The sequence below is a fragment of the Ambystoma mexicanum genome, chromosome 4q (genome assembly GCF_040938575.1).
Source record: "Ambystoma mexicanum isolate Mex_15411 chromosome 4q, UKY_AmexF1_1, whole genome shotgun sequence".
In the NCBI taxonomy this organism is placed as follows: domain Eukaryota; kingdom Metazoa; phylum Chordata; class Amphibia; order Caudata; family Ambystomatidae; genus Ambystoma; species Ambystoma mexicanum.
Genome location: NC_090928.1, coordinates 911,463,765 through 911,476,661, shown reverse-complemented (window position 1 = coordinate 911,476,661; position 12,897 = coordinate 911,463,765). Strand labels below are relative to the sequence as shown.

The following is a 12,897-nucleotide window of genomic DNA, read 5'->3' as shown; positions in this document are numbered from 1 at the left end:
TGTTCTTCGTTCAGTATTTGAATACATTGTCCCACCATATGCTCGTGGATTAGTTTCATTGCACGAGTAATCCTTCTACACATAGGTCAACGAAGGACAAGGTCTCAGTTCACGACCTCAACAAGTGGACTGCAGGCAAGTTACACATTAGCTATGTACAGAGGTCAAGACGGCCATGTTGTATTATGGAATGACATTGTCCACCATTTTAACTCACAGGGTGACTTTTACACAGCGAATCCTAAAATGGCGGTTTGACCTAAAATGGCGGTTTACATGGATTTAAGGTCAGGACCTTGCAACACGGATTTCTTTTGCAAGCGACTTTCGAGCAGCTTGGCGTAGGCCAATATTAATATATTCATTACAATAGGAGACACGATATAATTTCTCTTTCGACACATATACCCCTCATTATAAGGAGTCAAGAGATACTGGCACCATTATTGTACAGTACTGATACACCAGTGAATCTATTAGGAAGGGATCTCCTTAAAAAGCTCAACATGACTATTTCATTCACTGACAAAGGAATTGTAATGCTTACCTTGGACTCTGCGGGAGCACTGGGACTCTCTGTGCCCTTGCTGGTTAGTGTTGTGTAGTGTGGTCAGGTCCCTCTGGTGTGTAGCTGTAGCTGTTGCTGGCTATGGACCTTGGGGCTGCTCCTAAAACAAGAACACATGTGTCATGCATGTGAGCGATTCATATCATGCACCCCTAGTTCCCCCCTCCCTAGTGTGGATTTACACTATGGCGCTCGCCTCTTTGAGAGTCGCAAGGGCGCTTGGTTCCAGCTTCCTTACTTATATTATATTTATAAAGAACCAAGCTGCCCCTCAGTGAGGTGGCCCAACAAGGCTGAAATATGCCTGGGGTTCCTTGTGTTTCCATGCCAAGGGGGCCTGGCTTAGCAGTTCGGGCTGGGCTGCTACCATTGGTCACAGTACCTGACTGATTTGCATATGTTTGGACCCCTTTTGCAATGACACCGACGGGCGAAGCAATGCTGGTGTGAAAGGTTGTCCAGAGTATTGCCAGTGGTTCAGAATTCATCAAAAACTTCCACCGATCACATTTTTGGTTGTCGTTTGTCTCCCTATATGAGAGAGGGTATGCCCAGACGTGGGTCCCTTGCTCACTGCGCCATAGTGAACCAAGCTGCATCTCACTGAGGAAGCCCAACAAGGCCGAAACATGTCTGGGGTTGCTTGTGTTTCCATGCAGAGGGGACCTGGCCTAGCAGTGTGGGCTGGTCTGCTACCATTGTGGCAGCATCTGACTGATTTGCATATGGCTGGACCCCTTTTGCAATAGCACAGACGGGCTAAAAACAGTGGTGTGGAAGGTTGCCCAGAGCATTGGCAGTGGCTCAAATTTATTCATAACCTTCCATCCATCACTTTTATGGTTGTCACTCCACAGCTATACCTACTAGAACAGTCAATACTGAACCAAAACAGTCTTTTACATGTTTCAAATTCTCACCAGCCAATCACTGTTCATTAGCAAGGAGCTAACCTGCATGGATGTCATTATTATCACATCTTTAGAATGGACCAATGAAAATGTGGAATGTTTATAATCATGTACACTTCAATGCTTGCCAGCCAGTCACTGATGTAGAAGTTTGAAATTAAGTGTTGCTTTTTTTTCTGAAACCACAATATAACCATCTACTCACTTTAGTACAATTTGAATGTCTGGTGGATATTTCCCTGCCTGCCAGTTATTGCAATGAGTGTGTCTTTCCTGTATCTTGTGCATTGCATTTTTTGGCTCTTTAGATTATTTGTATTGGCATCAGAAGGGACTTGCTATACATCCTTATTTGTCTTCACCCCGCCCACTCAATTGGTGGTTCTCCTCTCCACCTACTTGTTTTCCCTCATCCCCTTCACACTCCCACTGATAATTCTCCTCTCCATTTCCTTGTTCACTTTCACCTCCTCATAACTTCCCTGAAGTTCCTCCTCTTCACTGGCTTGTCTTATCTCCTTTTCACTTATCATGATGAGGCTCCTCTTCACCTAAATGTTCTTGTTCACCAACTCTTCACTCCCCCAGATGATCCTTCTATCCACTTCATTTTCTTCACTACCTCCTCCTAACTTCTCCTGATACTCCTCCTCTGCTCCTCCTTGCTCATCTCCACCCATCCTCTGTCCTAAACTCTGGGCACCACTCTCCAGCCCCCTCCATTCTGCTCCACCATCTTCTGACCTCACCTCAAGCAATGTCCTACGCCACTCCTACTTTGCCCCATATACGCTGTCTCACGTAGGTTTCATTTTTATAATGACCAAAACCTGCTCATTTTGGGCATACCCCCCTGTGTGATTGAACTGCTGTATATTATAATTATATTCCTACAGGGGTTGTTCGATGCTTTAACCAGTGAGGAATAATCTGTGCAGATGTTAGGCCGCCATTATATATCCTTAGTTCACAGTCTGTCCTGTTGTACAGACTGCTTCCGCACAATCTGCCTTGCTCTGTTCCCTCTATCCTTCACTTTCATGCAGCACCTGGCAGTTGCCTGTGGCAAACCCTGTGGAAGGCAAGAGGTGCCTTGGTGAATTGCGGACAGTAGTTTGTTCAAGCCACACCACGAGAGTGCCTGTGTTTTACATGCCACATATTTGCTTTGATGAAACCCATCCCATGGCAATATTGGCAAACCTGGCTTTTCAGCTTTACTCTGTGGAGTCTGTAATGGTAAGTGGATTTTGGTAACTACTTTGGAAACGGCTGCTTCAGAGTATGGCCTGAGGTTAAGATGTCCTGTACCTACCGGAGGTTCTTTTAAAAGAGACATCGGCCTGTTGCTCCATGTGGCTCCTGTGTCACCCTGTTGAGGCATGGGGAGGTGATCCAGGGCTCTCCCGCTACAGCCCCTTGACTGAACATCACAGAGAAAGCAACAAGAGCCACCCTGTATCCACCTGCCCTCTACCTTTCGAATTCTTTCTTTGAAGCAATGCTTATTCCTTATGAAGCACTCATCAGAAATGTTGCAGCATAGTATGTGCTGCTGTGGTATTTGTGCCTTGTTACCATGTTCTTGATTTCCTGGTGCCCTTGTCCCGCTCCCTCCGTGGTCTCCTCTCCACTCTTTCCCCTCCTTCCAGTCCGCCTACTGACCGCCCTCCTCCCTGATTGGCTCCTTGGGCCGGTGTTTGTAGCCTAGGGACCGCAGTACACCATGCTTGCCATTACATCCAGGCTGAGCGGGTGACTGAGTTCCCTAATTTCACCTGCTCCATTCATCTGGTGAGACCCTCCTTGGGCCATTTGCTGTGGTTACTTTGTTGCTATTGCTTTGTAAAAACTAGGCTTTCTCTCACCAATTCAGGAATTGCAAGCTAAGGGGTGTCACACCTGTTTTTTTTTAACAATAATGCACTTTTTTGTGAGCTCCTTAATCCTAAGTGTCATCATCTTGTCCTATTGCCCTACTTGTTTTGCCTCTCCCTTGCCTGCCTAATCTTCATTCTGGCTAGTGTCTCCCCCTCTCCCTTTCACTGCCATTCATCTTGTCCGATTGCCACATTTGTGTTTGCCTCTAACTGTCTTGCTTGCCTGCCTAATCTTCATCCTTGCTAGTGTCTCCCCTCTCCCGTTCACCTCTCTCCTCTCCCACCCACCTTATGGTGCTCTCTGTCTCTCCTATCTTTTCTAACTGCTTCTCTATTGACTATCCTGCTCTCCTCACTAAATCTGGTAGGAAGAGGTTTAAAAAGGACATCATGGTCTCCAATCCAGGCCTCCCTATCGCTGACACCTACACCAGTTCCTCCTCCAAGGAAACTCTCACCGACATCCTCTTTGTCGTGCCTTCGCCAGACCTATGGACCCTTCATATGGTCTCGGTGCTCTCTCTTTTCGCCTCTTCTCCCATTAATGGTGGCACCCATTGGGATGCCGTCCTGGCCTCCTTCCACTCCTCTAAGGTCATCATTAATGTTTACTCAAATGGGACCGTCCTGGTCCAAGGCCCTAATGGCCAACCTGCACCTTTTTGATAGACACTTCCTGCACCTCATCAACTTCCTTTCTTCTCCTGCTATCCCTCTCCCCTTTTCTTGGCTACCTTGGCTCTCCCCTCCCTCTCTGTCCCCTCTCGGGCTCCTTCTACACCTCCGCAGGACGTACCTCTGATCTGTACCCCTCCCCAGAAGTCCTTCAAGGTAGGCAACCTTCTCTACATTGCCACTCTTAACTCTCGCTCCGCTGTCAAACATTCCTCTGATATTTGCCGCCTTCTTGAAGAACTTGACCTTGATGTCCTCGGTCTCACTGAGATATGGTTCACAGCCAGCTCTGACACCTGCTTTGACACCCTCCTACCTGATGAATACAAGGTCCTCTCCGTGCCCAGGCAAGACCGCTCTGGCAGGGGTGTAGCCCTTATCTTCCCTAAGTGGATTCCTTCCTCTGTCACTCCTACGCAGGCCTACTCCTCTTTTAAATGCCTCATCTGCAGGCTCTATCTCTCTCCTAGCCATTCCCTTACTGTAGCTGCTATCTATCGACCACCTGGTCAGATTTCTTCCTTCATCTCTGAGTGGGCGGACCTCTCCTCTTGGTTCCTGGCCTCAACCTCTAAACTCCTCCTTCTTGGAGACTTCAAAATTCACCTTGATGCCTCCTGTCCCCCCTCTGCACTCTTTCGTGACCTTTGCGACTCTCTCTCACTCACCATTCTCCCCTCTGGCCCTACTCAATCTGCAGGGCACACTCTCAATGTTCTTATCTCCTCAGACCTTCCCCTCTCGGTCCCTCTCTCCACTCCTCTCTCCTGGAGTGATCACTTTCTCCTATCCTCCCACCTCACCCTCCCTACCCCTCAGGCCAGGCCACCTCCATCACTGTCACCCACCTTCTTGGTCATCCGACCCATGAAGCGTGTGTCAGTTGAGGCTTTCGCCGCCACCTTCTCACCCCCCTCCCACTTTGGCTGACTCTCACCCTGATACAGCCCTCTCCATGCTCCACTCTTCTATATCTGATACTCTTGATATACTTGCCCCTGTCATGTTTGACTCAGACCTCATCGCCCTAAAATGAAAGTGTAGGGTGGCCGAAAGGAAATGGCGTGCTTCAAGTTCATCCTCTGACAAACAGGCCTGCCGCCTGCTGCAACGACAATATCAGCTCTCCGTCCTCACCAAGAAGAGAGCTCATATCCAAGACTGCATCTCTGCGGCATCAAATATCCTCCTATTGCCTCCCTCCCTCTATTCCCTGCTCTTCCTATGGCCCTTCTGCAGCCACCCCCCTCCCTCCTTCTCTGCCTTTCCCCTTTTCTCTGCTGACAAGGTTTCAAGACCAATCTATGAAAGTCTCGTCAAAACAGGTTCACCCTTGTTCCTCCAAAACTATCAAGGACCACATTGACTCCCTGGCTCCTGCCCTGGCTGATTTCTGTAATCACTGCTTTGCCACTGGAGTCTTCCCATCCACCCTGAAGCACTCCCTTGTGCACCCTCCTCTTAAGAAACCCTCAGCAGACCCCTCCTGCCCGGCTAACTATCGACCAATCTCCATCACTCCCTTCCTGGGCAAGCTCCTGGAGAAACTGGCCATCTCCAAGTTTCATCTCCACACTGTATCTGTTGGTTGTCTCCATGACCATCAGTCTGGCTTTAGAGCTGCCAGAAGCACGGACACTGCTCTCCTGAACATCTCTGAAGACCTGCTCTCCAACCTTGACTCCAACACTCCTTGCATACTTATCTTGCTTGATTTCTCTTCTGCCTTTGACACCGTCAACCATACCATCCTGCTCCACTGTCTCTGTGATAACCTGGGTATCTCTGGTCAGGCTCTGGCGTGGCTGACTTCTTACCTCTCTGATCGACCCTCCCAGGTCCAACTTGGGTCCTTCCTCTCCAATATCTTTTTCTCTATCTGTGGTGTCCCCCAGGGATCTAACCTCTCTCCCTGGCTTTTCAACCAATACCTGACACTCCTTGCACACCGCATCGCCCCTCTCTGCCCCTACTTTCAGTGCTATGCGGATGATACCCAGCTCATTTTCAGGCTACCCTCATCCTCCTCCTCCCCGTCCCTCATCTCTGACTGTCTGTCTGCCATCCAGGAGTGGTGTGCCGCCAACGACCTCTGCCTTAATGCCAGTAAGACTGAGATTCTACTCATCGGCAAACCCACTCCTTCCTTCACTGCATCTCTCTGGCTGGCCTCTCTTGGCCCTCTTCCTACTCACACCTGCAAGCCTAAAAACCTCGAGGTCATCGTCGACTCCACACTTTCCTTCTATCCTCACATCTCTGACGTCTCTAAGAAGTCACACTACCAGCTGCACCTCCTCAGGGGTATTATTCCTTTCCTCTCCTTCCCCCAGAAGCTCACTGTCTCCAGAGCCCTGGTTCTCTCTAAGCTGGACTATTGTAACAGCTTCTATCTAAATCTGCCTGCCTCTACCCTCCGCCCTCTGTAACTTATCCAGAACACGACTGCAAGACTTGTCCTTGGCCTCAAGCCCAGGGATCGTATCTCTCCAAGACTAAAATCTCAGCACTGGCTCCCAGTGGCTGCAAGGATTAAGTTCAACACCCTCTGCATTGTCCACAAGGCCTTCTGGGGGTTGGGGCCGCAATATCTTCAACTCTCTCTTCCTAAATATCTTCCTTCTCGAGCTCTTCGCTCACCCGCCTCCAACTCCCTCAGGGTCAGTCGTTTCTCCAAGCAACGAGCTGGTGGTAGATCTCTCTCTTCTGCAGGGGTCTCCCTCTGGAACAGCCTTCCTGCCTCCCTGAAACTTGAGGAGAACCATCTCTGGTTCCGGAAGCACCTCAAACCTTCCTCTTCGCTTCAGCTTTCTCTCCCCCTCTCCCCTGCTAAATTCCTGACAGAAACTGCACGGGTTCCTGGCCACCCTTTCTGATCTCAGGCCCAGCCAATTGCCCACCTGCACTGCCTTCCTGGCAACCCCTGCACCTGGAGACTGTTTTCTGTATCCCTACAGTCCCCCTACCAGCACTTATGTCTGCACTTACCTTGCACTTGCCACCAGCCGGCCGTTTTATTTATCTTATTTATTCTACTATCCTGTGAACTGCACTTTCCCCTCTCCCTTCCCCCTCGCACTTTTCCCTTTTTCCCCCTTCCCATGCACTTGCACAATCTGAAAGACACCTGGCCTAGTAGGATCGAAGTCTGTCTTCCCTTTGTTCCCCCTCCCTTGCCTCATTGGGCCTTGAAACACTTGTGTATAGGCGCGTTATAAATGCCATATCATATCATATCATATCATATCATATCATATCATATCATAGTATCTAGCAGATTCACACCAGAAAAAAAGAAGAATATTTCAGCAAATCAAGCTCCCATGTTACCAAGTAAATATTGATGGCATGTCATTCCCATTTGATAGGCCCTGGCTCACATGCGCAGTGAACATCAATGTATGATACAGAATCATGATGAATTTACTTCGTGCTGAGTGTGCACATTACACTCTCATTCAGTCCTTGATGATCTTGAACTCCCCCAGACTAATATCCAGGCATCTTTGAGAATTTCACAAGACTCAAAATAACCTGCAATTTTTGTTGCCCATTGGGACCCCAAATATATTCATCCAACTTTGTCCAGACCATAGGAGAGTCTAAGATATAGTTGCATGCACACATGTGATATTATTCTCCTAAGATACATGATGGGGCAGAAGTGGCATCTCCTCTGATAAAGCCTACTCTGTACCCTGTTTTAATCTTACATCAATGTTTCATGGAAACATGTTGATATGGCAGTTCACGGGTCGCCTCACCATCAAAATACTGCCACTCAAACAAAGATAAGTCCTAAATGCTCAGGGGTGCTTCCATAGGGTATTGGGGCCTGGGCCCTCTCAGGAAAACTACCTGGGAAAATTCCAAAGACCCAAAACAGACAATTGTAATATTTGCCAAAGACACAATACACAAATTAATTGATTGTGCAGTGTGAGTAATAGAACACAATACCTACAATAAACTTCATGGGCTGACCCTTCACACTGAATTAAAAACACTACAATCTTTACAAAGTTCTAATCATCTTCATGAGGTGTAATACACAGACTACCTACAATGTGAAATACATCAGTTCTTCAACAGGACAGTAGGTGGACAAACCAATGTTTTAAGGTATTCATTATTAAGTTCAACTATTCATCAAAGATTTTAACAGAAAATATGTCAACTTTATTGGAGAGCTTGTACAGAGAAATCCTCATATTTCTACCAATGCCCTACTGAGAAAAGTCAAAGTCAGGAGCAATCTCAACAAACCACCTCTATCATGTGAATGGTAGCGCTTGTATTTTCAAGTCCTAACTTGCTGTGTGTTTACATAGGGTATCAGCAGTGTTCCACTCCACTACAGCTGTAATTCCGATATTCTCTCTGGCCACTTGTGTGTCTCAACTTGTAGAATACTCTTCTTTGACACAGCCCCCTCCTGGATATTGCTGTTTACTTCACGATAGTAGGAAGTACAGATGTTTCACAGGCCTTAAATGTCAGTCACTAAGAGTGGCTTGTGCCTGCAAGAAGAGCTTTCGAGAAATTGAAGATCTGGGATGATCTTGTTTAAGGGCGTAAAACTCTTGTAAACGTATCTTAGCTTGTATTCAGAGCATGGGTTCCAAGGATCTAATATCAGGACCACATCACTTTTAATTGGTTGAAACTATGAATAGCACTGATAGCTCTGTAAATGTAAATACTCCTTTTATTAGGGAGAAATACAATGGATGCACCTTCCAATGATCTGTAATATTTTAGCTGATACTAAAGTGAGTTGCAGAGGAGCAGTAACATGCCTCTGCAGGAAATCCCGCCCCCTACCTACTATATGTTGGAAGCCTGAGATTGTGCCATGTTTGACACCAGTGGTTGTGCCAATACCACAGCGGATATTCCAAAGAAGATATCCACAAAGAAAACCCTATTGAATGTATCCCCGAAGAGACAACAATCTGAGAGTGGTACTCCCTTAAGGAGTATGAAAAGAAGTAAAGCGAGAAGCTAGTGACATCACAAGAAACATGCGTGATAACCGAGAATACTGGGTAAAGAGAATGTATGGATTCTACAGAAACTGATGACGAAGTTAGGAATCAAGTAAACTTTCACATACGATAAGAAGATTGCATGTGTGCGATGTGCTGCAGAAAATCAACCGTTTAATAATTGTACAGATGCTGAAAAAATCATCATAGAAGCTGGCTATATGTAGTGAATTAAATGCAGGCAAAGCCACCATTGTATAGAAGCTGAACATTGGTATTATGAATTTAGTAAACCAGGACCCATGGAGAGAAAAGGCCAGTATTGTGTCACAGCAAGACCATGCTGAAATTGTGGAAGCGCATGGCTAGGCAGTCTGGCCTGGTATCAAAACTGAAGCAACCAAGTTCAGTTATCTATTCTTGAAAGCAGTGAACGTGCAAAGGATGAATAATCCCTTGTCAAGGTGCAAAGAAAGAACATCAATTATGCCAAGTTATATTCATGCAAGACATTTAAATGCTGCAAAATGGACCAAATTGTGGTCTCCTATCACGTGTGCCAAGGATGAAAATAGAGTTGAGCTTGGAGTCCTAGAACAACAATATTGAGTGCCTATACTCCTGTGTATTCTCAGAGACAAGGATACCCTGCAAGGCCAAGTTCAAAGACAATCGTCATGGCAGAAGGCATGGGTGATGAGAGATGTTAGGCTAACTGGGTGGGGAGGTAAAGTCAAGTCCACCTCCTGGCACCTGGGTCTGAGCTTACATGCTGCTAAGTGAACCAAATGTTCCAGACACAGCAGGAGCGTGCCAACCAATTGTAGAGGGCCGTATATAACAAAGGGCCTTATAGTTTGAAAACCAATGATAAACTGTGTACTTAGTAGTGTAGAAGATTACATGTTTTAGAGGTAGGCAGAAATTGTCCACCTGACAGCAGGCCAGCCAATCACAATCCTAGTCCCTATAGAAAGTATATTTAGAGTCTCCCTTGACCAATCCCAACCCTTGAAAGGTTTTCTATTATTTGCCACGTAGTATGATGTCACCTCTGACATATTTTTTGCATCTAAGAATGTTTTTATGAGAACATTGTTGAGAGCTGAGCAAACGTCTGTTGATGTCTGCTGTAAACTCCCTGTTGTAGATAATTGTGTATAAAACAGACTCTTTGCCATCATCCTGAGTTGGTTAGATTATTTGGTGTCCGAGTTATTCTGCAACACCATCCATTGCATGCACCTTACTAAAGGGCCTTAAGCTCATAGTCTATTACATTCTATGATGCCAATCCGCTGATTTGTTTTTTCTCCTCATTGCATCACAGTATTTTTGTGGTTCTCCTTTGCTTTCTATAGATGTGCCTCCATATATCAATAACTTACTCCAAGGATAATAATCTATATCTTGAACTGGAATTGTGACTCCTCAGAATCATCAGAGTTAGAAACTGTGGCTTATTGGTTTGGACATCGAAAGATGCAGGGATTCCTACCGAGGAATGCACTCCTTGTGCATTATTGCAGGAAAAGTGTGTCATAGACAACAACTGTGGCCAGCTATTTTGATGATCTTTTATAAAGCACCTCAGTTGTATTTCCAGAAACCTATACATTCTTTCCATCTGCCCATCTGATCGAGAGTGCAATGTAAGATACAAATGTGGCTCCATCCTCAACAGCATTATAGAAGGCCCATAACATTTTGAAATTAACTGAGGTCCTTGGCCACTTACTCAGACACAGTTTTAATGAAAAGGGTAACAAATACAGCAATATTTCAGAACAGATTCACCACCAACATTATGAATATATTGTGTTAAGACACTGAGCCACATGTGTTTATGTGTTGGTGATTGTTTCAGTCATTTATTGGGTATCTTTGAAGAGAATATCACCACTCCTACACAAAACACAGACATACACATATGTAGGGACTTCTTTCTGCTAGGATGTCCTACAATCAAATTATTGCCATCTGATTTTGAAAACTCGGCCGACAAAATTGTCTGTTGGTAATAAAATAACCTTAATGTGCTCACACTGTTATATCCTCAACTACTTGATCAAATGGTCTAGTGAGCAAAATGTAGATGCTTGATAAGTGCCTTGAGGTGTAATGAGATAATGCTGGTTCCCAGTTCTACCTTTCCATGTCTCATTTGAAGAATATCACTACAGATACTTTGCATCTGTACAAGTGCTATTTTAGTTGGTATCAAGACTACGGCTCACATTACTCTACTGCAAAATAAAACAGACTTGTAATTGAGTATTTATTATTGGAGAATGTTATTCCCTAGTGCTAATACCACATTGTTTTGGTATTGGCACAAGGGCAAACATAGATGTCATGAAGAAATGTATTGACAGAATATGTACTTGCACTAAGGTTATTTTGGTTATGTTTCTGGAGTGGGGCCCTGATTTACAGCCACATGAGAACTCTGAGATGCCTGTAGAATGAGATACAGTTCAGGTATGCAAAGAAGAACTAATGAAACCAATGTAAATTAAATTGCATGCAGAACACAGTGTGGTCGAAAATATAACAATACTGCTGCTGAGAACACCAACAAGACCTAGGATAGTGTCCCTGTTGGCCTCACAACCTAAACAATCTTCTGTGAACAATACTGATAGTGATAAGCTTGCGGTAGGGAGCTTTTGGAATATACTCACTCAGTCAGGGATTGTCAATGAGGATGAGTCCAAGTGAGTATATAGCAGAATTTCTGCAGCTCAGGTGATGAATGCATAATTACTTGAATCAACTCACACAAGTAAGGATGGTGATCCAATGCATTGGCTCAGAAGATGAATAATTGCTGTCCTTTGTTGTCACAGAACAACAAATGATGCAGGATTTTTAAGTGAGGCTTGTGCTTGTGAAATTGACAGATCTTGTTATTGACATGGTGTGGGTGAGCTGTGAACTGTCCTTCCTTGATGAGATGCTAATAGCCCTTGTGCACAAGATTATTTCTGTTCTATAAGTCATGCTCCTAACTCTTCCTCCTGCTATTTTTTAAACCAAAGTAGTTTAGTGGAGAACTACTTTTCAGCATTTAAAACAGCTGCCAGAATCAACATTTCCGGCTCTCTTAGAGTCACCAACATGAACATTATGGTGGGTTTCTCTCCTTCCATGAGAGCTTCTAACATTAGAACGTTTTGAGTTATCCCCAACTATAGAAGAAATGTAAGACATAACTTGTTTCAGAGTGTCTTCCTGATGATGGTGGGAGAAAAACAGGCCCTGAACTGGGGCAGTAAATAAACTGACCTGGGAACAAAGATGATAATTTAGGCAATGTCGGCAGCCAAACACACATCAGCTTTTGGGGAGAGGGAAACACGTGGGTCAAGAATGTAGTGGGGAAGACAGTGAGCCACGTAGAATATTAGAATATTGAGTTGGAGAGGCAAATTGGCAGCAACAATGTCTGTGTTGTTTTTGATGTTGTGGGAGTTCCACTGGTGGGGTAGGGGCAAGGAAAGGGGGTCAGCTGAAGTTAGATGATTCATGGGGTCCTGAGGGAGGAAGCGATTAAATAGGTTGCTAGATCTAAACGTGCCTTGAGACGAGTGGTGAAATAAAGGGTTTGGAGCTTGTTATTTTAGGTACAAATATAGGATGTGTGTCTGTCGTTCCCCTTTTCTCAATTTAGTGGAGGATTTAGGTTTGAAACTGAACCTTAAGACTATGGGCCTCATCACGAGTTTGGCGGTAACCCTTAAATCTGGCGGTAGCTCTGCTCTGAGCTGGGGGGAAATACGCTGAAAATTCACGCTCATACCGCCGGCGGTATGAGCGCGAAATTTCCCCATTGAGCTCAATGGGGAATGGAGCATTCCCGAATGGGCTCAATG

The 12,897-nt window shown here is 45.4% G+C and overlaps 1 long non-coding RNA gene across 1 annotated transcript in view; it reads right to left on the bottom strand.

The window, feature by feature from the left end:
* The window catches only part of LOC138467124 (uncharacterized), a 300,570-nt gene that overhangs the window by 113,809 nt on the left and 173,864 nt on the right, over positions 1-12,897 (bottom strand). Inside the window, exon 2 of the long non-coding RNA XR_011268055.1 lies at positions 548-668. This is a non-coding gene — a long non-coding RNA (uncharacterized lncRNA). The remainder of the gene's footprint in view (positions 1-547; positions 669-12,897) is intronic.